We start from the raw sequence: 26638 nt of genomic DNA on the forward strand, positions 1-26638 counted from the left end.
GGATGTCTTCTTTGGAAATGTGTCTATTCATGTCTTCTGCCCATTCCTTAACTGGATTATTTTAGTTTCATATATTTTATCAGAAACATCATTTGTAAATATCTTCTCCCTTTCCATGGGCTGCCTTTTAGCTTTGTTGTTGCCTTCACTATGCGGAAGCTTTTTATCTTGATGAAATCCCAATAGTTCATTTTTGCTTTTGTTGCCCTTGCCTCCAGAGATGTGTCTAATAAGAAGTTGTCATGGCTGAGGTCAAAGAGGTTTCTGCCCGTATTCTCTAGGATTTTGATGGTTTCCTGGCTCACATTAAGGTCTTTCATCCATTTTGAATTTATTTATTATTTTTATGGTGTAAAAAAGTGGTCCAGTTTCATTCTTCGGCATGTTGCTGTCCAGTTTTCCCAATCCCATTTGTTGAAGAGACTGTCTTTTTTCCATTGGGTAGTCTTTCCTGCTTTGTCAAAGATTAGCTGACCACATAGTTGTGGGTCCATTTCTGGGTTCTCTATTGTGTTCCATTGATCTACATGTCTGTTTTTGTTTGGAGATTCCCCAAAAAGTTAAAATGATCCAGCAATTGTGCTACTAGGTATTTACCTAAGGATACAAAAATACTGGTTTGAAGAGGCACATGCACCCTAATGTTTATAGCAGCATTATCAACAATAGCCAAATCATGGAAAGAGCCCAAATGTCCATCAACTGATGAATGGATAAAGAAGATGTGGCATATATAGGTGATGGAATATTACTCAGTCATCAAAAAGAATGAAATCTTGCCATTTGGAACAATGTGGATGGAGGTAGAGCCCTCCGATCTAGAAAACAGTCATCTGTTTAAGAAATCATTGGCCCCTTCCCAGCACATTGCATGGGGGAAGAAAAAGCCCAGGAAAAAAGCCCAGCACTAACCACCTCAGTTCTCCTTGGAGAACAGCCTCTTCCTCCAGCCCCCTGCTCTAGGATGACATGAGTAATAGCTAGTCATAAAAATCAGTTTCTTTTGTTTGTTTTCTATTATGTTGTACATCACTAAAGATCTAAATACAAAGAAAAAAATTGAGAGAGAGGTTAAGTAACTTGAACAAATTTTATGGAGCTAAAGTTGATAAACAGTAGATAACCAAGAGGGCCTCGTGGCTTTAGAGCCCGCATCCCATGTAATCTCTACCAGCACCTCAACCCAAGCTTTGAAATGAGTAAATGGTGTTTTCTCAGGATCTTATGTATAGAGCTCTAGAGAGTAGCCTCAAAGCCCTAACACCTACCAAACTAGCACAACTGCTCTGGAATTTTTTTTTCTTTTAAGATTTTATTTATTTGACAGAGAGACACAACGAGAGAGGGAACACAAGCAGGGGGAGTAGGAGAGGGAGAAGCAGGCTTCCTGCTGAGCAGGGATCCCCAATGTGGGGCTCGATCCCAGGACCCCAGGATCATGACCCGAGCCGAAGGCAGAAGCTTAACGACTGAGCCACCCGGGCACCCCTGCTCTGGAAATTCTATAGCGACAAAATAGATGAAGGACCAAGCTGGTACTTGATTTGCGAATGACAAACAGAAAAGAGACAATTATCACTCATCCAAAAAACAACTCTGGGAGACAGATACTATTATCCCAATAGGGACACACCAAGGCTTTACAGAGGCATAAATATAAGTTGCTTGTTCAAGTAACAGTGACTGAGGCAGGATTCTAACCCACATCACTCTAGTTCCTAAACCTAAGGGAGATAATGGCCCAGTGCAGACTATGGCTTTGGACCTCATGATGCCTTCTCAGAGTCATGTCTTCTGAGGGCAGACACATCAGATGGGCCCAGGGCACAGGTGCCTGATTCCAACAAAGGTCTTTGGGAGAAATCAATAGGTGTGTGTTGAAAAAAGGTACTTATGAAATCATTTCTAAGGAAAAACAAAAAACATAAAGACCCTTCACAAGAAACGAGCCTTAAAGAAGCAGTGTGAAGAGGCTGGCGGAAGGGAGAGGTGGTCTTAAGTACTTTTCCACTCACTGAACAATTTATTGGGCTCCCCGCCCTTACCCATGTGATTAATAGAGCCTCAAGAGCTGTTCAGTCTCCAGGCCATTTTGCTCTAGGAAGCTTTGATTTGAAAAATGAGACAAGTAGTTTCAGTGCTGTCATCAATAGGAAATTAGGAGATAAAAAGAAATCTATTTAAATGGCTTTTAAATATTCACAAGGAGAGCCATCGGGTCTTGGCCATGTTCCTCTCCTCTGTGCCCCTTGCCCAGATACCCCATTGCATCAGAATAATGAACACAAACTATGCCACTGTCAGCAGATGCTGAAGACAGTTGCAGTGAGTACAGCCAACATTGGCCTGAACTCTCTTGGCCCTCAGGAACTTAGATCTTTGGGGATGAGGTTCAATAAAGAATCTGTGAGCTTTTCTAGAGCAAGGTGCAAGATGAGATGACTGGAGAGGTACAGGCACAGGAAAATGACAATCTGATTCAAAAGAAGCCTTTCACATTAGTTCTATGTAACTGTTTCCCTTTCTTTTTGGCAACCAAGAAAAGCAATTTGAGACTCAAGCACAATAATTTAGAGGCCCCTGTAGTCTGCAAATTTGTGGTCTTTTTTCCTTTGGAGAGGCAGAACAAGAAGTGGTTAAGAGCATGAGTTCTGGGTGCATGAGTCTGGGTGTTATACGCAACTAATGAATCATGGAACTTTACATCAAAAACCAGGGATGTACTGTATGGTGACTAACATAATAAAAAAATATTGTTACCAAAAAAAAGAGCATGATGGGGCGCCTGGGTGGCACAGCGGTTAAGCGTCTGCCTTCAGCTCAGGGCGTGATCCCGGCATTATGGGATCGAGCCCCACATCAGGCTCCTCTGCTAGGAGCCTGCTTCTTCCTCTCCCACTCCCCCTGCTTGTGTTCCCTCTCTCGCTGGCTGTCTCTATCTCTGTCGAATAAATAAATAAAAAATCTTTAAAAAAAAAAAAAAAGAGCATGAGTTCCCATATCAAACTGGTTTCAAATACTGGCTCTACTGCTTACAAGCCACGTGACTTTGGCCATCACATTGAATTTCACTGAGCCTCGGTTCCCTTTACCTCAAAATAAAGATTATAATAGCACTTAGCTCAAAGGACCCTTTTAAGGATTAAATGAAATAATGCACACAAATTTCGTTGTACACAATAGAAATCAGCTGCAAATATTGAAAGAAAAAAAGAACCTCTTAGGGGAATATAAATTGGTAAAACCTCTTTCGATGCAATTTGCTGAATGCATCAAAATTTAAAATGTGGATTCCTGGGGTGCCTGGCTGATTCAATCAGTAGAGCATGCAACTCTTGATCTTGGGGTCGTGAGTTTGAGCCCCACCTTGGGAATAGAGCTTACTTTAAAAAATGTAGATTCCCTTTGAACTAGTGATTCCACTTCTAAGACATTTATTAGAAGAAGTAAAAGGATGTTTATGTAAAGATGTTGGCACATACACTATGTAACTGAAAAAAACAGCAAAGTAAACATGCATCCATAGCAGAATGGTTAAATGAATTAGAATTCATCTATACAAAGGTATATATTTTACGGTAAGAAGAAGATATATATGTTTCAACAAGGTGAAAAATCCATAATATACCATTCTGTGAAAAAAAAAAGGATTCAAGGCAGCATATACTGTATGAACTCACTTGTATAAAATATACAGATATGTATTTAAATTTGTATTTAAAAGACCAGAATGATATAAACCAAATGCTAGCAGTCATTAGCTCTGGGGAGTAGGATGGGCTGGGGCCTGAAGAAAGCAGCCTTTCACTCTTTACTCTGTATAGTTCTCCATTAGTTGAATTTTGACAAGCAAGTGATATTTTACATTTTTTAAAAGATTAGCAAGCCTCATACTTTTGAGCTTAGCCACTCAGAAAAAAATTAAGCAAATCAGATACAGACATACTAGCAAATGGAGCTTTAAGCATATAATCATGTGGTTCATTTCCACCATTTCAACCGGGTAAAATTCAATGTAATAAATAATAGATTTATGAAAATTTTACTTTGGGATACCTCAATACACATTTGTTCTCGGACTGTTTAACTGAATATATACTTTGTTTTCGACTCATCAATGCAACCTTCGTCTTCTTTTCTTTTCTGATCCATTAATTCCCTCACAAGCCTATATACCTGTCTGATAGGTATTTCTATCTGGATATTCCAATGCACTTAAAACTAACATGTCTAGGGGCATCCAGGTGGCTCAGCTGATTAAGCATCTGCCTTCAGTTCAGGTCATGATCTCAGGGGCCTGGGATCAAGCCCCACATTGGGCTCCCTGCTCAGCAGGGAGCCTGCTTCTCTCTCTCCCTCTACTCCTCCCCCCAGCTCATATACTCTCTCTCTCAAATAAATAAATAAAAATCTTAAAAAAAATTAATATGTCTAAAACCAAATCTATCATCCTCCCAAAATATCCTATTTTTCCAAGGATATTCCCATTCCCCCTATCACCTGGGCCTTGAAAGTCTCACTCTTATTGAGTAGTCAGGCCTCAGTTTTACTCCATCATCAGAATGATGGTAAAGTACTTTTTGTTTTTGATCCAAAGTATCTCTGACATCACTCCCTTCTTTGCCATTCCCCAGGCCAGCCCCTAAATGCAGGGACCCACCTCAATGTTACCTTGAGTCTTTAGTACAGTATCTATAACAGTGGACATCTCCCCGCTGCACCCCCACCAACTGCAATCCCTAACAGTCCATAAACTCCTCAAAAGAAGGTTCGTTTTCTATTCATCTCAGCACCCAGCAACCTGCCAAGGGCACCGTGGGTGCTAGTTTTATATTTTTTTCAGTGAACAAAGAGACGGAAAGAAGTAATTGGTCTTTCTTTCTAGCAGATTCTCCTTTTCCCACCTCCTTATCCCCCACCTATTTTCTTCAATAGTTCTCCCTAGTTGATAATTCAATAGCATCATTATCATTGGTAATTTGGCACTTCTCAGATGAGAGCATAATCCTTTCATATTCAATCATGAATGGAATTTAAAGGGCTTTATTTGATATATTCAGTGCTTTTCAAAGAAAACTTAAAAAATTCAAAGCTATAGAACCTAAAAAACTCCAATAGGCCTTAAATTTCCACTGAGACTTTTACAAAACAGTGAAAATGAGCATTTATGAATCATTAGAGGGTTAAAGACCAAGTCCCTTAATTATCAGTCCTAAAATATTATTTTATAAGGGGAATGCACACGTATTAAGAACGAATCATGTAATTTACAAATCATTTCTAAATAGCTCTCTGACTATGATGTTCAGCTTATTAGGAGTTGTTAATATTCTATTACTCAGAGGTCATTAGCAAATTCTGCTGGCAGTATAGATCACATAATATCAAGTGACAAGGGGAGAACATGAAATATTCCAATTATGATTTCTTTTAAAAAGGGCTGCTGTAACCTTCTCCCCAGAGTGCAAACTATATCTTGCAAAGTCTGAAAATGCTACAACCTTTCTCCGCTAAATGGGGTACCATCTGGGGAGGGGAAGATTATTACTTAAATAGAATAAAAGCTAACATTTAATATGTGCCAGGCACAGTTTGAAGGGCTTTCCAATAATTCACTAAATCCTCACAAAAACTTCATGAGATAGGTAATTATTATCCCTATTTAACAGGTAGGGAAACCGAGTCCCCACTGAGGTTTTAAGTAACATGTCCAAGATTGCCTACCTTTTAAAAAGGGAGCCATGTGTAGCAGACATGGAGATATGCCACCCAGAGCCCCACTTCAAGGAAGGTTTTGTGGCTAAACACTATAAAGATGTATTTCTTCCCCACGTTACATGTCTTCTGCAAGTGTCAGGGTGGCTCTGTTCACTGTGGTCACTCAGGGACCCAGACTGATGAGACAGTCATCATCTTGAATGCTTCTGATTTTCAATCCAGAGGCAAAGAGAGACCCCTGAGAGTCTAGAATTATCAATTAAATGTTCCTGGTTTAAAATGACACAGATCATTTCTACGTATAGCTTACTGGCCAGAATCAAAAAAAGACCAGAAATGGCAATCTCACCATGTGATCAGAAAGGAGAACTGAAAATACTTAATGAATTGTACTAATTGCAGTCACATCTAGTGACAGAGATAGTCAAGGTCAAGGGTTCCCAAACTTGGCCATATGCATCTTGATCACTTGGGGAGTTTTAGTTTTTAGTAAAAATTCCCAGATTCTACCCCATATCTACAAAATAGAAATGTCCAGAGTGGAGGCTGGAAATACATAACCCCCTTGCAGGCAACCTGAAACCAATCCAAAACTATGTATCTGAGAATCAGACCACTAGAACAGCTTCCAGGTTCCTTCCAAAGAAAGAATGCTATAAGCAGGACACAGATTTTGGTGGACTAAGTTGTTTTACATATGCAAATTTTATTTTATCAATAAATTTTTAATTTTTTAGTCTCTATTAAATCTTTCTAAAGCATATTTTATGTCTTCATAAAGTATATAGAGTAAACCTCTCCTTGTTGACTCTGATTGGTCATTCAATCAGCGAAGAATTCCCACCTTCATTCCAGCACTTTGTTGTCATCATGGTCCTGACCTCAGGAGGCTTAGGACCTAGTATGGCCTACTATGGCATCTCCCTGACAGCATGGTCTACAGCCATGACAAATCCCGTCTCCCCAGTACACAGCCCTGACTTCCAATCCATACCCAAGTCTCACACCCTGAGTACTGTTTGTCATAGAGAGAATTTTGATTAAATATGCCCTTGATGGAGTTTATCAAATATATATAATGACTTCTTTGGGGGGGGGAAGTGCTTGTAAATGCTTAAAGCTGAATTAAACTGTTTTAATAATATATTACTTAAATATATATAAACACAAAACTAGCCAGATGTATATTACATTCTAGATCCTGTACAACTATAAAAACAACATAAATTCATGAAATAAATAAAACCTAACAGCTAAGAGATTGGACACTTAAAATCAGAATGTCTAAGTTCAAACTAATTCCACCTCTTATAAATTGTGTCTTTTTAAGTGTTACTTAAACTCTTCAGGCTTTGGTCTCCTCATCTGTAAAATAGGAATGATAATAATTTCTTAAAGAGTTTTTTTTTTTAATTTATTTATTTGACAGAGATAGAGACAGCCAGCGAGAGAGGGAACACAAGCAGGGGGAATGGGAGAGGAAGAAGCAGGCTCATAGCGGAAGAGCCTGATGTGGGGCTCGATCCCATAACGATGGGATCACGCCCTGAGCTGAAGGCAGACGCTTAACCGCTGTGCCACCCAGGCGCCCCGGGAATGATAATAATTTCTATTACATAGGTTGCTTCAGGATTAAATTAAATAATCCATGTAAAGTATTAATGGATGATTAGTTAATGTTATTATAAAATCAATAATTTGTATTACAAAATCAAATAAAATGTAAATTGTATTAATATAATATGATACACAATAATATGATGGAATACATGATATTTTGCTGAAACCAAATAGGGAACATGAATATGGTGCCGAGCTATGACAGGTTGAGTCCCACATACTTGAGTCCCACAGATAGTAGATATACTACTATCTGCATGATGACTCAGTTTACCCATCATATTCCAACTGCTAGGAAAACTGCACTTGCCCAGTACACCATGATGTCTATGACCTTTTCCTAGAGTGAAATGCATCATTTGTCCATTGTCTTCCTCTATTCTATACCCATGAGTTTATAACAAAGTATTAGCACAAAGGCAGGCTCTGAGATTACATATCTATATTTAGTAATAAGATGGTCACTGGGATTAGCCAGAAAATGTTTATTCCTATTTCTTAAGTTGTCATCAAAATGAAAACACAATAAAGAACATTCCACCAAAACTTATGGCCTATGGTGGGAAGCCAAGAAAAAAGCTAATTGTGCTGGATGCCAGAATTTAGATTTTAAATGATAAGTATAAGAAAATGAAAGTTAAAATAAATGCAAATTCCTACACTCATGTCCAAAAGACAAACCATACAAGTATGACTGGGAAGACATATCCTGATAAAAGCACATATTTTAAGAACCAAGGAACTGTTTGTCAACAGGATGATGTGCTTACCAAAGAATGAGAAGATCTTGGTTATATTATCAGAAGCAAAGTCTCCAAAATAAAGTGAGTTCTACCCTGCTCCATACAAGCGAGATCATTCCTACAATCATGTGTTTGGCACTATATATGGCCTTTTAATAGGTTTATCAGTACATCAGAACCAGGCTATTGTGGTGATTAATAACATGGAATCCAGAGTTCAGGGAACTGGATGGAAATTGGAGTAGTAGCCCCAGCATCTCAGGCATGTTGGTTCACCACTCTGGGCTTTAGTTTCCTTATCAGCCAAGTGCTGATACTAATAATGTGTATCTCATGGGACTGTTATGAGAATTAAATCAGAAAATATCTAGTAGTATTTACTGTACTCTAAAGGTAAAATGTTGAATACAATGTTTAGCCAAGGTGAGATTCTCAAAAAATGGTTTAAACATTTTTAAGTACAATTAAGAACACGAGACAGTGAATTTTCCTTGATTTCATTTCACATAAAAATGATTAATAGAACTGGGAAGATTAGCTGGGAGAACAGTCTTCTTGAAAAGAACATGGGGTTGCTATGTTCAAATATTTGCAGGTTGTCACAAAGATGAAAGAACTAGAACCAATAAGTCTAAGTTACAGGCAGGTAACAGGGAGATAAATGGTTTTTAATTCAACATAGGTAGAACTGCTCAATGAGCAATTCAAAAGTTATACTGTTGCCACAGAAAGTGGTGAATTTCTTAGTGGTGGGAAGTTCCATAACTACTCTGAGCTTCTGTGAACCAGTAAAAATCCTCTAATGCCCCTTCACTCTGTGGAGTCTCTCCCTGAATGTTACACCAGTTTCCCAGTCACTTCAAGGCTACAAAAATCTAAAGACCAAAATCCTGTATTGCCAAGTCCCAAGATCATGTCAGCTTTCAACCTTTGCCCTATATTCCCCTATGTCAGTTACCCTTCTCTCCTCTCACAAAACTGAAACAGCCAAAGATGCTTCTCATTTGGGGAAAGATCAAGAGGAAGCCAGGAGCACAAAATGAGGTTATCACCTCCTTCAGTGTCTAGCCCAAAGAGAGCCCAATTTCCTTCTAGACAAATCTTACCTCATTTCACATAAGCCTTTAACTTCTGGCCCAGGGGCACTTAAATAATCCATTGTAAGTCTATCATTTTTGCTGTTTTGGCCATACTGTGCTTTCATTTATCCAGAAAATGAAGCAAGGTTCAGCAGATGGAAGTTTTCTGGTATCCATTTTTAGTTTAATAAAAGAAAGAATTTTTTAGCCATTATTGCTGTCTATTAATGGTGTGGCCTGTCTCTGAGGACAGCATTGTCCCTGTCAGTAGAAGTATTAGAACTGAAACTAGGTCGGTATGGGAGTCAAACTAGATTACTTTTAAAGTCCCTTCCAACCATATGAATCTATACTTCTATCTATATAATGATGTAATTTCAAATGGAGTCTAGAAAGAAAAATCACCTGAGTTATAATAAAAATAAATGAACCCAGGTTCATTTATTGAGACACATCTGCACTTGTTATAAACACTTTAATTTAGAAAATAAAATTAAAACTTCCATTTCAAATAGTTTTGTTGTTATTGTCTTCACCAAAGGTTAGTGTATTTTAAAGATTTATTTTTTTTAAGTACTGCTCTACACCCAATGTGGGGCTCAAACTCACAACCCCAAGATCAAGAGTCACATGCTCTACTGACTGAGCCAGTCAGGTGCCCCCCCCTTTCTTATTCAATTTAGTTAATATATAATCTATTATTATTTTCAGGGTTAGGACTTAGTGATTCAGCAGTTGCATATAATACCTAGTGCTCATGACATCAAGTTCAGGCTCCCCTTTTACAGATTTTTTTTAAGTAATAGGTTAGTGTATTTTAATGATAAATGCTTGTAGTACATTACAAAGAAACAAGCTTTCAAAGAATATATACATAAATAACACAAAAAACTGGGTCTATAAAAGTTTAAGTGAAATCCCAGAGCAGCAATTGCATAATGTACTCTGAAAATGTGTAACAAGTCTTGACTTTATGTTGAAGCACTACATTACATACCTGAAACTAATATAATCCTGTATGTTAACTGTACTGGAATTTAAAAAAAAAAAAAAAAGGCTTGATTTTGGTTCCTCCTTCCACTTTCAGATCATGAAAAAAATCACCCAGGAGGGTATGAAATTCAATGCACTGAACATAAGTGAACACAAAAATGCATATAAGAAAGAAGCTACTACCAGATCATCTCAAAGCTATTCCTATGGTTAAAAAATCTGCCTTTCTGACTCTCATTCAAGAAGCAAGTGAAATAAGTCAAGCAGAGAAAGACAATTATCATATGATTTCTCTCATCTATGGAACATAAGAACTAGGATGACTGGTAGGGGAAGAAAGGGATAAAGAAAGGGGGGTAATCGGAAGGGGGGATGAAGCATGAGAGACTATGGACTCTGAGAAACAAACTGAGGGTTCAGAGAGGAAGGGGATGGGGGAATGGGAGAGACTGGTGATGGGTGGTAAGGAGGGCATGTATTGCATGGTGCACTGGGTGCTATATGCAACTAATGAATCATTGAACTTTACATCAAAAACCAGGGATGTACTGTATGGTGACTAACATAAAAAACATTTTAAAAAATTATATAATCTTCAGAAAATTTAAACAAAAAGAAGCAATGGTATCCAATTGAACAACTTCATTCTTTTAATGTCATCAGGCACTTCTGTAAAAATGAATGTGAAGGCTTTTGACACACTTCCTTCATATTGCTAAGGAATATACCTCCCGGGGCGCCTGGGTGGCACAGCGGTTAACCGTCTGCCTTCGGCTCAGGGCGTGATCCCGGCGTTCCGGGATCGAGCCCCACGTCAGGCTCCTCTGCTGAGAGCCTGCTTCTTCCTCTCCCACTCCCCCTGCTTGTGTTCCCTCTCTCGCTGACTGTCTCTATCTCTGTCAAATAAATCAATACAATCTTAAAAATAAATAAATAAATAAAAAAAAAACAAAAAAAAGGAATATACCTCCCCCAGAGAATGTTCATTCTCTGCCGCTACAAAGAGCATGATAGTCTCAATTCCTGGCATTTGCTCTTTAATAAAGAGGGAATTTGCACATGGGCTGAAAAACATCATTATACACACTTCCTTCAGTCATTAGTAATTTAGTTGCCACGGTAATCTTTGGTAAACTTGAAAAGTACTTTGGAAGGGCCATTTCCAATGCTTGTTTTTAAAATTCTACAACTTTTTAAAGTCCTAGAAGATAAAGAGGCTGAAAACGCCTTTCTCTTCAATGCCTCACCATGGATTCATCAAATGGAGCATAGCTATTCACAACATGACATGCATTATACCTCTGACAATGATCATTTCATCATTTCCCACCTCAAGATCATTCTTACAGACTGCCCATGTCTTCCCAACTGAGTGAAAGCATTAACTCAGTTCTCCGTGGCAGCAAAGGGAATTAATTCATGAAATAAGCACTTTCCCATAATAGTCCCCAAAGCTTTTCACAATTGAGCAGTGTCATTTTTGGCCTTCCATCAATAATAGGGTGACAAAGTACACTCTGAAGCAGTTTAACAAAGGAACATCAGATAACTTGGGACTTGAACAGATCCAGGCTGCTACCCAAGGAAACATTGTTGGGCAGGAGGCTCTGATGATTCATAGCTCTAACCCACTCTGTTCATCAACCATGTCAGGGCTCAAAAGGTTTCAGGAAACACTGTCTGGAAGACTTTTTTCTGGCTAATAGCTACATTTGACAACTGACCTTTAATCTTTACTTCACATTATCATCCTATCATTAGCCAAGAATAATACACGAGCATTTTTCAAATATGATTTGATGGACTGAAGGTGTTCTAAAGATTTTTCATCCATAGAAAGACACTATTATTAGCTTTATCAGACTCTGACTCTATCCTGAATTTTTTAAAAGAACTTAATTAAGTAAAATTAATGGTTTCACTAGAGTTGAATAAGCAGTCACACACTATTTGTTTCATTCTTTTCTGTGGGGCTCTCTTGGTCACATTAGAATAGGATAACACTCATGAATTAAAGCAGTGTAGGCTGTGTGGTAGAAGGAGCACTGACCTGGAAAACAAGAGTCTGCTTTGACCTTAAGCGAACCATTTAATATCCCTGAATCTGTTGCCTCATCTGTAATATCTGAGGATTGAACTGAGTAAGAGAGCACGTGGCTCCTATCAGTATAGCTGGAACACAGAGGGAGAAGTAAAATATAAGGCAAAATGAGGTTTGGCCATGTAGGGAGCGGCCATACCTTGCCTTGTGGGTCTTCTCAAAGATTCTGATATTTACTCTAAGAGCAGTAGGATATAATCCACTGAAGATTTAAGCAAGGGGGTAATGTGATCAGAGATGTTATTTTGGAAAGTTCACTATGGAGTCTGGCTCAAAGCAGAGACATGGAACCCAGTCAATAAACTACTTCAGTAGCCTTGGGATGATCTGCTTATGTCCCTGCCCCTGTGGCAGAGGCCACTTCACTACTACCCAAGTAGATCCAGCCCTACCCCAATGCTGAACTACTTTTTTAAAGGGAGATCATAATCCTGCCTTCACAAGATTGTTAAAAAGCCCAGCACAGTGCTTTGTCAAACTGACAGCTGTCCTGTTCTCCATTCTCCCCACCTTGGTCCCAGGACCTTCTGATTATGGGATCTTACTTGCTACCCAGGGCCTCTGAAGTCAGAAGTCCTAAGTTCCAGTCTCCATTTTGACACTTCCTGGCTACGTGAGCTTGGGCAGGTTGCTTACTGTCCGCAGCCTTCGGGTCCTCACCTGCAAAAAGTGGGGTAATAACTATCTCGCAGTGGGGTCGGGATGACCAAATGAGATGATTTACTGAAAGCACTTTGGAAATCATTCTGCATATCCTAGACCTCCTTTGTGCTTCCCATTCCTGGTAATCAGACAGCAGACCGGACCTTCCAGCCCATTCCACCGTGGGTGGACCTGGTGCGGCAGACTCCTTTCTACCCTCAGGAGCTGCACTAAATAAATCACCCCCTTCTTCAAATACACGAAACCATCATATCATCGTATCAGTTGATTGCCCTATCTGAAGGCCCTGCTTTGGCCTTGCTCCTATTTAGTAATACCCACTCTGAAATACCCCTTTTTTCCAATAATCTTACCTTCTCTCACTACTAGCTTCAGTTTCTATCAGATTACTCCCCTCCATTCTCTGCTACAATTTTCAGTTAAGGTTACCAGCTCAGACTCTTCTAAGAGAATTGAGGGTAGAAAGGTAGGAGGAGGCTAGGAAGTTCCACAAAAGTTCCTAAAACATGTGTGCATGAGGAGGATGGCTGCTGCTTAAACAAACCTCATTAGTTTTCCAGCTGCCTCTGTGTGTGTATCTTTCCATCAACAGTGATTATGCAAATGTGATATTTGTTTTAATGAGCATGTCAGGTGTGTTTTGCTGTAACATTACATATGATTGACTGTGGTATTAAAGTAACAACTTGATGACAACTGCATAAGAATATGTGGAGCTGTGAAAATCAAGGTTTGGCAAACTCCTCTTTTCTAACAGTAGCACAATCTCTGCTGGACAATAGGAGCCTAAATATATTATAATGCAATTCCCACAAGGTAAAGAAAATTCAGATATTCAGAATCCAAACCTAGTCATCCATACAGGCCAAATCCTTTGGAGGCACAAGACTGGCCTGGGGCTCCAGCTGGCCAGTTGACTAATCTTAGGGAGGCAGTTTTCAGACCATACGTGGACTCTTTTGTGGAGTTGGACAGGGTTGAGGAAAGCACAGATTTTATTCTGGAAGATACAAAATAGCAGAGTAGTTTTAGAGTCCGACTACAACTGAGTATAAATTCTGGTTTCTGCTCTTTCTTGCTGTATAATCTTAGTAGAGTTATTCTGTGGATCTTAATTTTCTTATCTATAAAGTGAAGATATAGTCAATGCCTACTTCACGGGGTGCTGTAAAAATTTAATGAGGTGCTAGCTGCAAAGCACTTAGCTTAGTAGGTGAGCCCTCAAAAAGTTGTTCATGTTAGTAGAGACTAGAACTGCCAAAGCATTAGTTTTCTGTTCACTAGTCTAGACTCTGTTCGCTGTACTAGATACTGGTGAAAATACTTCACCCTAGATCTGTCCTCCCATATTTTCCTCCCACCTCCAGCCTCAACTCTCCCTATCCTGACTGCCTCTCTCCATCTGTATTGAAAAATGTCAAACCCTCTTCTGAAGGATACATGTAAGTGACCAAAATAATGGGAACTACTAAAAAAAATAAAATAAGACAATAATGGGAACTACTAATATCTCCTCTCAAGGCTCTGACAGTTGTCTGGCAGGATCAAGAAAAGAGCTCATTGGCAAGAAGGCTCTCCTCTTCAACTCCTGCTCTTTCATTACACATAGTTGGGCAGGGAGAAAGGTAGCCTGCTAAAGGAAGAGTCCCCTATCCTTCTCTGGGACACAAATAGGAACAGTACCAAGGATGCCAATACACCAAAATTGAGTAAGTTACCAAGACAACTTCTTATCAAAATTCATTTTCAGTTCTTTGATTTCACCATATGACCTCCAGTTATTGCTTTGGCCCTCCCTATCACAACACATACTTGTACATATTTCATCCAAATCACATAAGGTTGGTAGTAAATGACCAAACATCATGAGTCACCATTTGGCCGTTTTATCTTCCTACTCCTGGCTCTAGAAAAGTGTATGATAGGAAATTCCCAAACAATAACAACAACAAAACCAATGGAATACCTGCATTCTTATGAAAATGATAGTAAGTCAGGTTTTGAGAATTTCCTGTTGTCTGTCATAAAGGCAAAAACGAATTTCATTATCTGAAAAGTCTGAGCATCAATAAGGACAACAACCCCTTATCCAACATATAGTTGTAAATATTTTGTTCCATTTCGTAGGCTGGCTTTTCATTTTGTTGATGGTTTCCTTTGTTGTGCAGAAGCTTTTTAGTTTGATGTAGTGCTATTTATTTTTTCTTTCGTTACTTCTGCTTTTGGTGTCATAGTCAAAAAATCATTGCCAAGACCAATGTCAAGGAGCTTCTTCACTATGCTTTCCTCTAGGAGTTATGAAAACAGGATATTGAGGAAATATCTGCACTACCATGTTTATTACAGCATTATTCACAACAGCCAAAATATGGAAACAACCTAAGTGCCCATCAACAGATGAAGAGATAAAGAAGATATGGTACGTATATAAAATGGAGTATTATTCAACCACGAGAAAGAAGCCCCGCCATTTGCATCAACATGGATGGACCTTTAGGGCACTACACCAAGTGAGATAAGTCAGACAGAGAAAGACAAATACTCTATGATATCACTTAAATATGTAATCTAAAAAGGCTGAACTCATAAAAACAAAGACCAGATAGGTGATCACCAGAAGCTTGATGGACAGGATGGGGGCGGGTGGCAGAACTGGGGAGACACTGTTTAAGGATATGAACTTGCAACCAGTAAATAAGTCCTGGAGATCTAATGCATAGCAGAGTGATTATAGTCAATGATACTGTATTATAAACTTTAAAGTTGCTAAAAGACTAGGTCTCAATTGTTCTCACCACAAAAAGGAAATGATAATTATGTGACATGAAGATGTTCATTAACGTTACAGTGGTAATCATATTGCAATATATATATGAATGAATCAAATCAACATATTATAACCTTAAATTTACACTTTTTCATGTTTTTATTTTTTTATTTATTTTTTACAATATTATATGTCAACTATATCTCAGTTTTTTTAAAGAAAAAAAATTAAAAATGACACACTAAAACCAAGGGGTACAAGTCTGACATTTAGGCTTATTCTCTTTCCAACAGTTTCCAAGTTCTTTTTAACTTTGGGGCCAGCAATGGTAGTACTCTATTCTCTTCAAGTTCTGGAGAATTTCTGTTCAATCCACTCTTCTCAAAATGTCAAACTCTTTACATGTTTACACAAAGTTGTTTACCTTATGAATTAAGGTCCTCTATTTCCTGTGACATCAGCAGGCCAATGATAGTCTCAGACTTGATCAGCTAAACTTGGGTGTGAATTTAGTCTATGCTCTTCTTGGATTTTATTATAATATGAATTTGCACATTTCAAATACTGGAGGCTTCTTTAAAGCTGAAATATCTGAAATTTTAAAAATAGTGCCTGGGTGGCTCAGTCACTTAAGCATCTGACTCTTGATTTTGGCTCAGGTCATGATCTCAGGGTCGTGAGATCAAGCCCTGCCTCTGCTCACACTGGGTGTGGAGACTGCTTAAGGTTCTCTCTCTCCCTATCCCTCTGTCCCTCCCCCACCTGACCCTACCCCTGCCCCGCCACATGCATTCACACACTCTCTAAAAAGAATAATAAAATAAATAAAAATAAATTTTAAAAATAATAAAATAATAATAAAAATAGCTTGGCTTTACCATTGCACTACTGGGTATTTACCCCAAAGATACAGACGTAGTGAAGAGAAGGGCCATATGTACCCCAATGTTCATAGCAGCATTGTCCACAATACTAAATTGTGGAAGGAACCGAGATGCCCTTCAACAGATGACTGGATTAAGAAGTTGTGGTCCATATATACAATGGAATATGACTCAGCTATCAGAAAGAACGAGTTCTCAACATTTGCTGCAACATGGACGGCACTGGAGGAGATAATGCTAAGTGANAGTGAAATAAGTCAAGCAGAGAAAGACAATTATCATATGATTTCTCTCATCTATGGAACATAAAAACTAGGAAGATCGGTAGGGGAAGAAAGGGATAAAGAAAGGGGGGGTAATCAGAAGGGGGAATGAAGCATGAGAGACTATGGACTCTGAGAAACAAACTGAGTGCCTCAGAGGGGAGGGGGGGTGGGGGAATGGGATAGGCTGGTGATGGGTAGTAAGGAGGGCATGTATTGCATGGTGCACTGGGTGCTATATGCAACTAATGAATCATTGAACTTTACATCAAAAACCGGGGATGTACTGTATGGTGACTAACATAATATAATAAAAAAAACATTCAAAAAATAGCTTGGCTTTAATCCACAAATAATCCAAAAACTTTTAAATAATTAAAGGCCTCAACCTTCTTACTCATGAAAAATTTAGCCAGAATTCCTAACGAAATAAACTTTAACTCATATAACATAGAATCAAATGTTTCCAAACCAGGTTGCTCAAAAAGACCCAAAAGGCCTAAATAATTAATTGACAGCCAACAATTGGGATCATTTCCAAAGCCCCAAAATGGGGTTGAGCTGAATGAGCAAAGAAATGACATATCGAGTTAGACATGTCTTGGTGAGGCCTTCCCAAGCAGGCAGTACAGTAACACCTCATCATTCACAGCAGAAATAGCAATTCATCATCATATGCTACTATCTTTTTTATTTGAGGATAGCATTTAACAAGCTTATTTTGGAATCTGATTCATTATCATTTTTAGGAAATGTAAAGGCCTTAAACCTTCTCCATACTGTGTGTGATTATAGCTAATTAAAGTTCACATCTTTCGCAGAAAGGTGGAACATCAGTTCTAATTTTATATACTAGTGTGATAAAGAGCATAAAGCATCAGACTGAAGGTCGGGAAATGCAGGTTCAATTTCTGACTTGGTCACTACTTTTCTGGCTTTTCTTAAATGTCTTGGTTTTTCCAACCATAACATATAGGCAGAGTTCATTAGAACTTGTCACCGTTCTTTAGAACAAATTATGTCATCAGTATTTGTTTAAAAATTATTGAGCCCATACTGTGTGCTAGACACTATCCTATTTGCTAGAAATACAATAGTGAACAAGAAAAGCATGATTCCTGGGGCGCCTGGGTGGCTTAGTTGTTAAGCGTCTGCCTTCGGCTCAGGGCGTGATCCTGGCGTTCTGGGATCGAGCCCCACATCGGGCTCCCTGCTCCACTGGGAGCCTGCTTCTTCCTCTCCCACTCCCCCTGCTTGTGTTCCCTCTCTCACTGGCTGTCTCTCTGTCAAATAAATGAATAAAATCTTTAAAAAAAAAAAAAGCATGATTCCTAATCTCACAGAGTTTACATTTGTTCTAAATATGTTCACTGCTATCCATTCACTGATATGATACCCTCACGAATTACTGAGGACATGTGAAGTCAGTAAGTTAATTTACTTATTTACTTACTTACTAATTGACTTGCAATGTACAAGACATTATTCTACAAGCAATAAGGAAAAAAAAAATATGTCCCTCACTAGACCTATGCTACAAGAAGACAGAGGTCATATTTGTCATTGTACTATGTGTCCCCAAAGACTAGTCTGTTACCTGGTATTCAGTGGGTACTCAATATATAACTGCTGAATGACCAAATGAGTAAATTTGTGAGTAGAAAAAAAATCATGGACTCTGCCTCTTAAGGGATTGGAATCTAATAAGGAATTTAAAGCATTTGTGCACCAACTACAATAAATCATGGTACCTTATAAAAAGGTGTGAAGAATACAAAAAAATTAAAAGCAGGAACTCAAAACAGATACTAGTATACCAATGTTCATAGCAACAATATTCAAAATAGCACAAAGTTGAAAACAACCCAAATGTTCTTTAGCAGATGAACAAAGAAACAAAATATGGAGTATCCATACAATGGAAAATTATTCAGCCTTTAAAAGGAAGGCAATTCTTACACACGCTACAACACAGATGAGCCTTGAAGCATTAGGCCAAATAAGACACAAAAGGACAGATATTGTACAATTACAATGATATGAGATAACCTAGAATAGGCAAATTCATAGAGACAGAAAATAGAATGATGGTTACCAGGGGCTGGGGGGAGAGGGAATGAGGGGTTAGTGTTTAACGGACAGAGTTTCTGTTTGGCATGAAGATAAAGTCTGGCAATGGACAGTGGTGATGGTTGAACAGCAATGTGAATTTACTCAATGACACTGACCTGTACACTTAAAAACAGTTAAAATGTTAAATTCTATGTTATATATGTTTTCCCACAACAAAAAAATGATGGTAATTATAAAAAGACATGAAGGAGTTTGGGAGGCAGTGACATATGCCTGGCCTAACCAAGGATGACGTTCTTAGACGTGGTATCATTTCAGCCTGCTCTTGCACTTAATGCCTACAAATCAGAGTTGTCACTGTTACTAATAAGAACCAAGCATTCATTTTCACAAGGTTCATGAGTTTTATAGGACTGCTTCTTATACAAGAAACTGGTAAGAGTGGTTGCTTCTGGGCAGAGACCCTGAAAGTCTAGAGGGTTAAGGATATAATGGTCTGCGGTGAAATTACTTCCTTTTCACTATACATTTGTTCCTTTTTAAAATTTTTTGTGGGGGGAGGGGAAGAAGGAGGGAGAGGGAGAAGGAGAGAGAGAGAGAGAGAGAGAGACTCTCAAGCAGACTCCGTGCCCAGCACGGAGCCTGATGCAGGGCTCAATCCCAGGACTCTGAGATCATGACCTGAGCCGAAACCAAAAGTCGGATGCTCAACTGACTGAACCACCCAGGCACCCCCATACTCTGGGTTTTAATCTTGGATCCTCTTCTAATAAATTGCAATTTATTCGTTTATTACTATGGTAGAGATATTTGTGGTGGCAATGCCCTGGATTAAAAGACAAGCTTCCTTAGACTCCTTTGCAGTAGGTATGACCAGGTGATTAAGTTCTAGCCCATGAGAAGTATTATGTCATTTTCTGGAAGATTCCTTTTTCCTTCCCTTTGCTTCCTTCCAGGAAGTGATTTTGAGGATAGAAGGCATGTGCTGAGGATGATGGAAGACATAGGACACTTGGTTGCTGGTGGGATCCCGAAGCTTCCATCCAACACCTGGTTCCCTCCTATGGATTTCTTTTATGCAATGAAATAAACCATTGTGTGGTTAAGACACTGTTATTGGGAGTTTCTATTATACGCTGTTTACATAAGTTTTCTTTCCTTTCCCCCCACATATTCTTCCTTCTTTGGGCTCACTTTTCTGTTTGTTTTGTAATTCCTTTACTTCAGTATTCTGTAACTCATTCTCTGTTTTCTGGAAGTTTTCACTTTCCAACTGACCATGGCTTTTGTAATCCACTCTGCCTCTTGCATAGGACTGCTACTAGGTATTCTCCTCCATCTCTGACTGCTGTGGCTACCTTATCAGTCCCACCATGCTGGTCTCTACAAAAAATACTGCACATTTGCAGTTCTGCCATTTTGCAGTTGGTTCCCACTAGGGATATCAGCTCCAACAAGGCAGGGCTATCCTGTCTATTTGCAGCTGTATTCCTTGAACTTAGAGCAGCACTTGACTTTTAGTAACTACTCCTACATATTTGAGTTTACTCAGCAAGTATTTATTGAGCAGCTTTCTAAGCACTGGGGACACCTCAGTGAACAAAAAAGATAAAATTTCTTCCCAGTGAACAAAATAGACAAAAATTTCTTCATTACATTCTAGTGTGAAAGAAAGTAAAGTAAACATTCAATCAATCAATGAAAAAAAATGAAAAGCTCATCTATTACTTTATCAGGGGAGAAGTGCTACGTAAAACCAGAACACAGCAAAGGGAATTAGGGGACTCAGATGGGCATGAGGTAAAGGGGATCACAGTTTCACATAAAGGAGTAAGAGTTGCCCTTGGAGAAGGCAACGTTTGAACAAAGACCTGAAGGAGGTGAGGAAGGGACCATTCAAATATTCCAGAGAAGAGCATTCCGGGGAACTAGAACAATGAGGAAACAGCTAGTACAAAGGCCCTATGGCTTCAAGAAATAGTGTGGAGGACACTGAGCCTAGAAGAAAGTGAATAGGAGGGATAGGGATTTAAGAAAAGATCAAAGAGATCTCAAACTTTGTAGGTCAATCTCAGTTTTTTGGCTGTTACTCTGGGTGACACAGGAAGCCACTGCAGGGCTTGGAGAAGAAAAGAGACATGATGTAGTTTTAATTTTAGAACACCCTGGCTGCTGTGTTGAGAACAGATTATAAAGGAACAAGAATGGAAGTAAGGAGAATAGTAAGGAGACCTACAATAATTCAGGTGACAATTAAAAGCTTGGGCCAAGATGTAGCAAGAGGTAAGGGGGAAATATCAGATTCTCGATATATTTTGAAGGTAGAGGCAAAGGGATTTATCAGTCAATTGGAAGTGGGGCATTAAAAAAAAAAAGAAGAAGAAAATACTCCCTTGAATGATTCCAAGTCTTTTTGGCCTGGACAGCTGGAAGAATAGTGTTGCCCATTAAGCAAAATTGGGATAAATGCAAGTGGACCAGGCCTGGAGGGATGATTTAGCATGACCATGTGAAGTGGGAGAAGTCTACTAGGCATTCCAGTAGACGTGTTCCAGCAGACAGCTGGATATACACACCTGGAGTTCAAAGAAAAGTTCTGGGTTAGGAGTATAAAGTTTGAGGTCATCATGACTATATGAAAAATGGGCTCTGAACAATGACAAAACCTATTTTCCTTCCTTGAAGGAATCTTAACATTTGTGCTAGCTAAAAGAATAACTTCCAAAGAGTGTGAACAAGACCATTTACCAAGAAAATAAATCAAAACCTCTATGATGCTTCCCATTCTTCCATTTTAAAGCAATATGGCTCAAAACATGGTCTGCAGATCCCAAGTCAGAATAGGACCAACTTTTGTAACACTTTTAGTGATTCTCACGCATACTCAAATCTGAAAACCACCCACTCTGTGTGTATAACCCTGTGGCAGAGAACGTCATCTAAAAGTTTCCACTTTCATACTATAATGGCAACTAAGTGTGGGTTGCACATGATGGACAGAACCTAAAGACAGAGTCAATAGGAATCTCTGATAGCCAATTCATTTTATAATAGCCATAGACTGACACATGTTGCATAGGATTATTAATATTCAAGGAAATATATTTCTCAGTAATATTCTGAATCATTTCCTGCATCATCTCCATAGCACCCTTGACCATTTGCCTTTAAGACAGATCTCTCTTGCTCTGAGTTATAACAACTTTGCTTCAGATGAGCATGTTTCAGGAGAGATGCTGCTGTTTCTCAGCCATATGTGATTTTCCGGTGTCAACATTTAGAAAACTATATTCTCATGACAGTTTTTCGGTTCTTTGTAATCTTTCTTTTTTTTCTTTTACTATTTTTTTTTTTTTGCTTGCTGATAGTTTAAGAGCACATGAGACTATATCATAGTCTCATAAATTGTAAAGTCCTTTCAAAGTGATTGGTTGCTCAAATACACAAACACAGCAGACACTTGGAAGGTCTACCCAGGTCCCCTTCTGGAAAAATGCTAGTTCCAAGAGATTGTGCAAACACATTTAACAGGTTTTTTGAGTAACCATTTTCAGGCCCAGATTAACCTATAGTAGCTAAGTAATATTTTCAAAATTTCTGGACCAGGAAAGATATAAACCAAAGATCTCTTCAAATAGTTTGTCAGAACGTGTGGCAGCTATGGGCTTCACCTAGGTACATTTCCTGCCTGGCCCTTTTGGGTACTAGAGTTATCATTCCTAACCTAAATCAATTGTTCTCATAGGTTCAAGAACTTGGAGCTAGATTTTTTTTTTAAAGATTTTATTTATTTATTTGACAGATACAGCCAGCAAGAGAGGGAACACAAGCAGGGGGAGTGGGAGAGGAAGAAGTAGGCTCCCAGCAGAGGAGCCTGATGTGGGGCTCGATCCCAGAACGCCAGGATCACGCCCTAAGCCAAAGGCAGACGCTTAACGACTGCGCCACCCAGGCGCCCCATGGAGCTAGATTTTCAATCCACCATATCAAAAAGAAAAAAACAAAAAACAAAAAACACTTGACTCAGTATGTTATGGAGAATCTGGTATTAGAGAAACTTTAGAAAGTACTTAAGCCATTCTTAAATTATAAAACCCAAATTTGTGATATCTCTAGGTTTTATTTTCCAAAATTCTGTGTATCTCTGACTTCAGTTCTACTGGACAAATAGTTTACATGTTAAATTACAGCTGTCACGTTCACTGGTCTCAATTCTAAAATGACATCATATTAAATTTTTATAATTTCATTGTATAAAACATTAATAAGTTTGACAGGTTACATCTAAATTCAGCAAGAGTACAGAAGGACTGAAAGTTCAGAACAGAAATTAGAGATCCTAAGGATCCACGATTGTGTGGTATGAGAGTCCCAGGCTGCAGGCCTGCAGCATCTCCCAAATGGGCTCAGACCTTACCTTTGTACCCAAAGTGAACAGGACCCAGGAGGGGAGAGGGATAATGTTACAGAGTCAGAAAGTGCTGACTCTGATGACTCCCTGGCACCATCTTAACCACCTGCTCTTGCCTGGGCTCTGGTGCTGGTGAGAGGAGAGCACAGTGGAGGCCCCCAGCCAAAGACAGTAGTAGAAGACGGGGTTCCCTGGGAAAGTCACTCTTCTCTGAACATAAACCAGAAGGGGTAGCAGCATCAAATAAGAAAATACTGACTTTTCCTAATTAAACTTATGAGCTTATGACTCTTGACAGGCAGTAAGTTTATAAGTTAAATCATTTTTTTATTTCCTACTGGTTACTACTAAGCAGATCTGAAAAGACCTCATAAATATTAAGAATATCCTTTCAAACTTTTATCTTCCACTTTATTTAGATGGTACTTCACTCAGATCTTCCTTCTTCCTGGAAGGCACTGGATCTTATTTCCAAAATATTGAAGTACATGACTTCCCTTCTTTCCACACATCATAAGTAGGAAGCACATGGCCATGAAGAGCACTGGGACCAGTAAGGGGGTATGAAAGGGAGGGAGCACATACATATACATTACAATATCTGGGAAGTACTGCCACACTTTTTATATGCCTTCCATAACAGCGTTTTGTCTTTTCAGCTGGATTAACAATCCCTGCAGTACAGGCATCCTGTTGTCTTTCTATGACACTTGGTATTCTGTTGCATTGGACATTCACTAAGTATTTGTTGACTCACGACTGATGCAAACTAGAAAATGTGAAAAATAAAGATATCCTACCTATCATGTGTCCATTTTCAAGGCCGCAAATAGCATAAGATGCTGTCGTGAATGTTTAATGAAAAGCTGCAGTGTGCAGCTTACATATACGGCTAATCTGGGAGCTATAAACCAGGAGAAAAATATACTGTCACAAAATGTTCTCAACAGTTACTTGCTTACAAGAAATTGAGAAATTACAATTTGGAAGGTATCAATAGTGTCTCCTAAATTGTCTGTTATTAAATATATTATCAAGGGAATAAATCCTTCTGTTGCATATTGCAAGAAAACAGATTTATACGAGATGTCAAAAGGAAGGAAAGAGGGGGAAAGGATGTGTTGTAAAATATCCTTTGTTAAAATGGCAGTTGCCATTTCCCCTTTATTTTTATGGCTGTTAAATGATGACAGAGACAACAAAAACTAGTAGTTGTTAAAAATTTCAAACTATATATATTTATACACACAATTATACAATATTGCCTTACTTAGCAATTCTTTTTACAACAGCTATATAAGATAATTCACAGAATTATCTCAAAGGGATCTCTAGCTGCTCTAGTAAAAACTTAGAAAATAATTTAATTTCTCCTCAGGACCATTTCCAATAAATCGATTATGACAAACCACTTGACTGTGAACTCTAACCTAGCTAACAACATCCTATGTTTACTGATGCAATGCTTCAAGCAATGGGGGGCAAGATAGGTGGTTAAGACTCTCTCCCTCCCTGAGAGCCCATAAGAAGCATAAACAAGAGCTGAGATGCAGCAACATCACCACCACCTTCAGACCAGACAAGGAAGGTTGCAGCTAGAGACTACTGGCACGCCTCCCTCTCTGGGTCCTCCTCCTTGACCTTCTCCCTACCCCATGCGTATCCCCGTTACATCTGCTCTGACAACTGCCATCACCCTCCATAGTCCACGCGCACATCATTTCTCTCTTGAACTAAGGCAGTGGTATCCTACCTACCTGACTCTCTGTTTCCAGTCTCTTTCCCCTTGACTACCACTAAAGTGAAATTTCCATCAATCTACAGGCTTAAATCACTTCATTCCATCAACTCCCTAATGCATATAGTTCCTAGAGAACAGAAACACTGTCTTTCTCACTCCTATTTTCTCAGTGCTAGCATGGCTCCTGACACACAGTAAGTTTTCAGTAAATGTTGGCTGAATAAATATAGAACAAAATGTAACATGCAAACCCCTTTACAATCTGGCCCCATCTGACCTTCATAGCCTCATTTTCTGCTATCCCTTCAAATGTTTCAGCAGTTCAAAATTGCTGTTTTCCCAAACATATCATGCATTTTCAAATTTCTGATCTCTAATGGAGCAACTCTCTGTTTAAAATATTTCTCGTCCATTTAATTGTTACCCCCTAATCCATGTGGTGAAGTTCTGACTGATACACATTAAATGAATGAATGAGCTAACAACTCTCATGGAATACCTTGCTTCTATTCCTGCATCTCACTGGCAGGACTACTCTGTCAACACTGTTTCTCCAGTCTCCTTCCTGTTAGGATTCATATTCCACCACTTAATAATATTAACTGAAATTAGCTATGTGAGCCTGAACAAGACTCAGTTTCCTTATTTGTTTTTAAAAATTTGGTTGGGAAACATTCTGGGATGATGTCAGCTTGGGTCTATGTTTCTACTTTCATTCTTATTTCTCCCACTTTTTGATAAAAGATCTGGAAATAAAAAAAATATACCATATGCTCAGGAAACAGAAGGATAAATCAGCACTTATGAAACACTTGGTGTATGGAGGAGGAGCAGAAAAAAGAGACCAGAAAGGTAGGTTTGGGATGGATTATGAATATATCCAGGTATCATGCTTCATTCAATATCATTTAACAAGCAAAATAAATAGCTAATGGGGGATGTGTGTGTGTGCGTGTGTGTGTGTTGGGTGGCTCACTGTGAAAGACAGAGGCAATCCTACCCTCATCTGATATTTAGTTCCCAAGGAAATTGAGCAGGGCAGCCAGTGGAGGACACATTTTGTTTGTAACTCAAGGAGGACCGAGCTACTGCAAAGGAAATTGGCTTCACTGACCAACCATGGGACAATGCTAAGATTGCCTAAGGGAGAACCAGAGCTGAGACCACTGAACCTCCCCAGCATTGAGAACCATACTGCTTAAAGAGACCCCAAATCCTGCTCCATAGGGGATTCAACCCCCACACCCCGTAGCTGATATGAGTAGGCAAACAGTTTGTGGACCATACCTGAATAAGTGGCTCCTATTGAGGCAGATTTCATGGCAAAGGAAAACTAAGGAGAACTTTAATTAAAACATAATGACAACTCTTCCACACTGTTTTCCAGAGTGGCTGCACCAGTTTGCATTCCCACCAACAGTATAAGAGGGTTCCCGTTTCTCCTCATCCTCACCAACATTTGTTGTTCCTTGTGTTGTTAATTTTAGCCCTTCTAACTGGTATGAGGCAGTATCTCATTGCAGTTTTGATGTTCACTTCCCTGATGATGAATGATACGGAGCATCTTTTCATGTATCTGTTG

The 26638-nt window shown here is 39.0% G+C and overlaps 1 protein-coding gene across 3 annotated transcripts in view; it reads right to left on the bottom strand.

Annotated features, from left to right (window-relative positions):
• CRH (corticotropin releasing hormone) overlaps positions 1 to 26638 on the bottom strand; it is a 177941-nt gene that overhangs the window by 139343 nt on the left and 11960 nt on the right. The window contains exons 3-4 of one of the 3 annotated variants that reach the window (XM_034668137.1): positions 13766 to 13917; positions 12800 to 12914 (exon numbers count right to left, since the gene is read on the bottom strand). The exons of the other annotated variants lie outside the window; for them this stretch is intronic. The gene's annotated coding sequence lies outside the window, so the exon portion shown is untranslated. The remainder of the gene's footprint in view (positions 1 to 12799; positions 12915 to 13765; positions 13918 to 26638) is intronic. 3 annotated transcript variants of the gene reach the window in all.

This window comes from Ailuropoda melanoleuca, chromosome 9 (genome assembly GCF_002007445.2).
Source record: "Ailuropoda melanoleuca isolate Jingjing chromosome 9, ASM200744v2, whole genome shotgun sequence".
In the NCBI taxonomy this organism is placed as follows: Eukaryota; Metazoa; Chordata; class Mammalia; order Carnivora; family Ursidae; genus Ailuropoda; species Ailuropoda melanoleuca.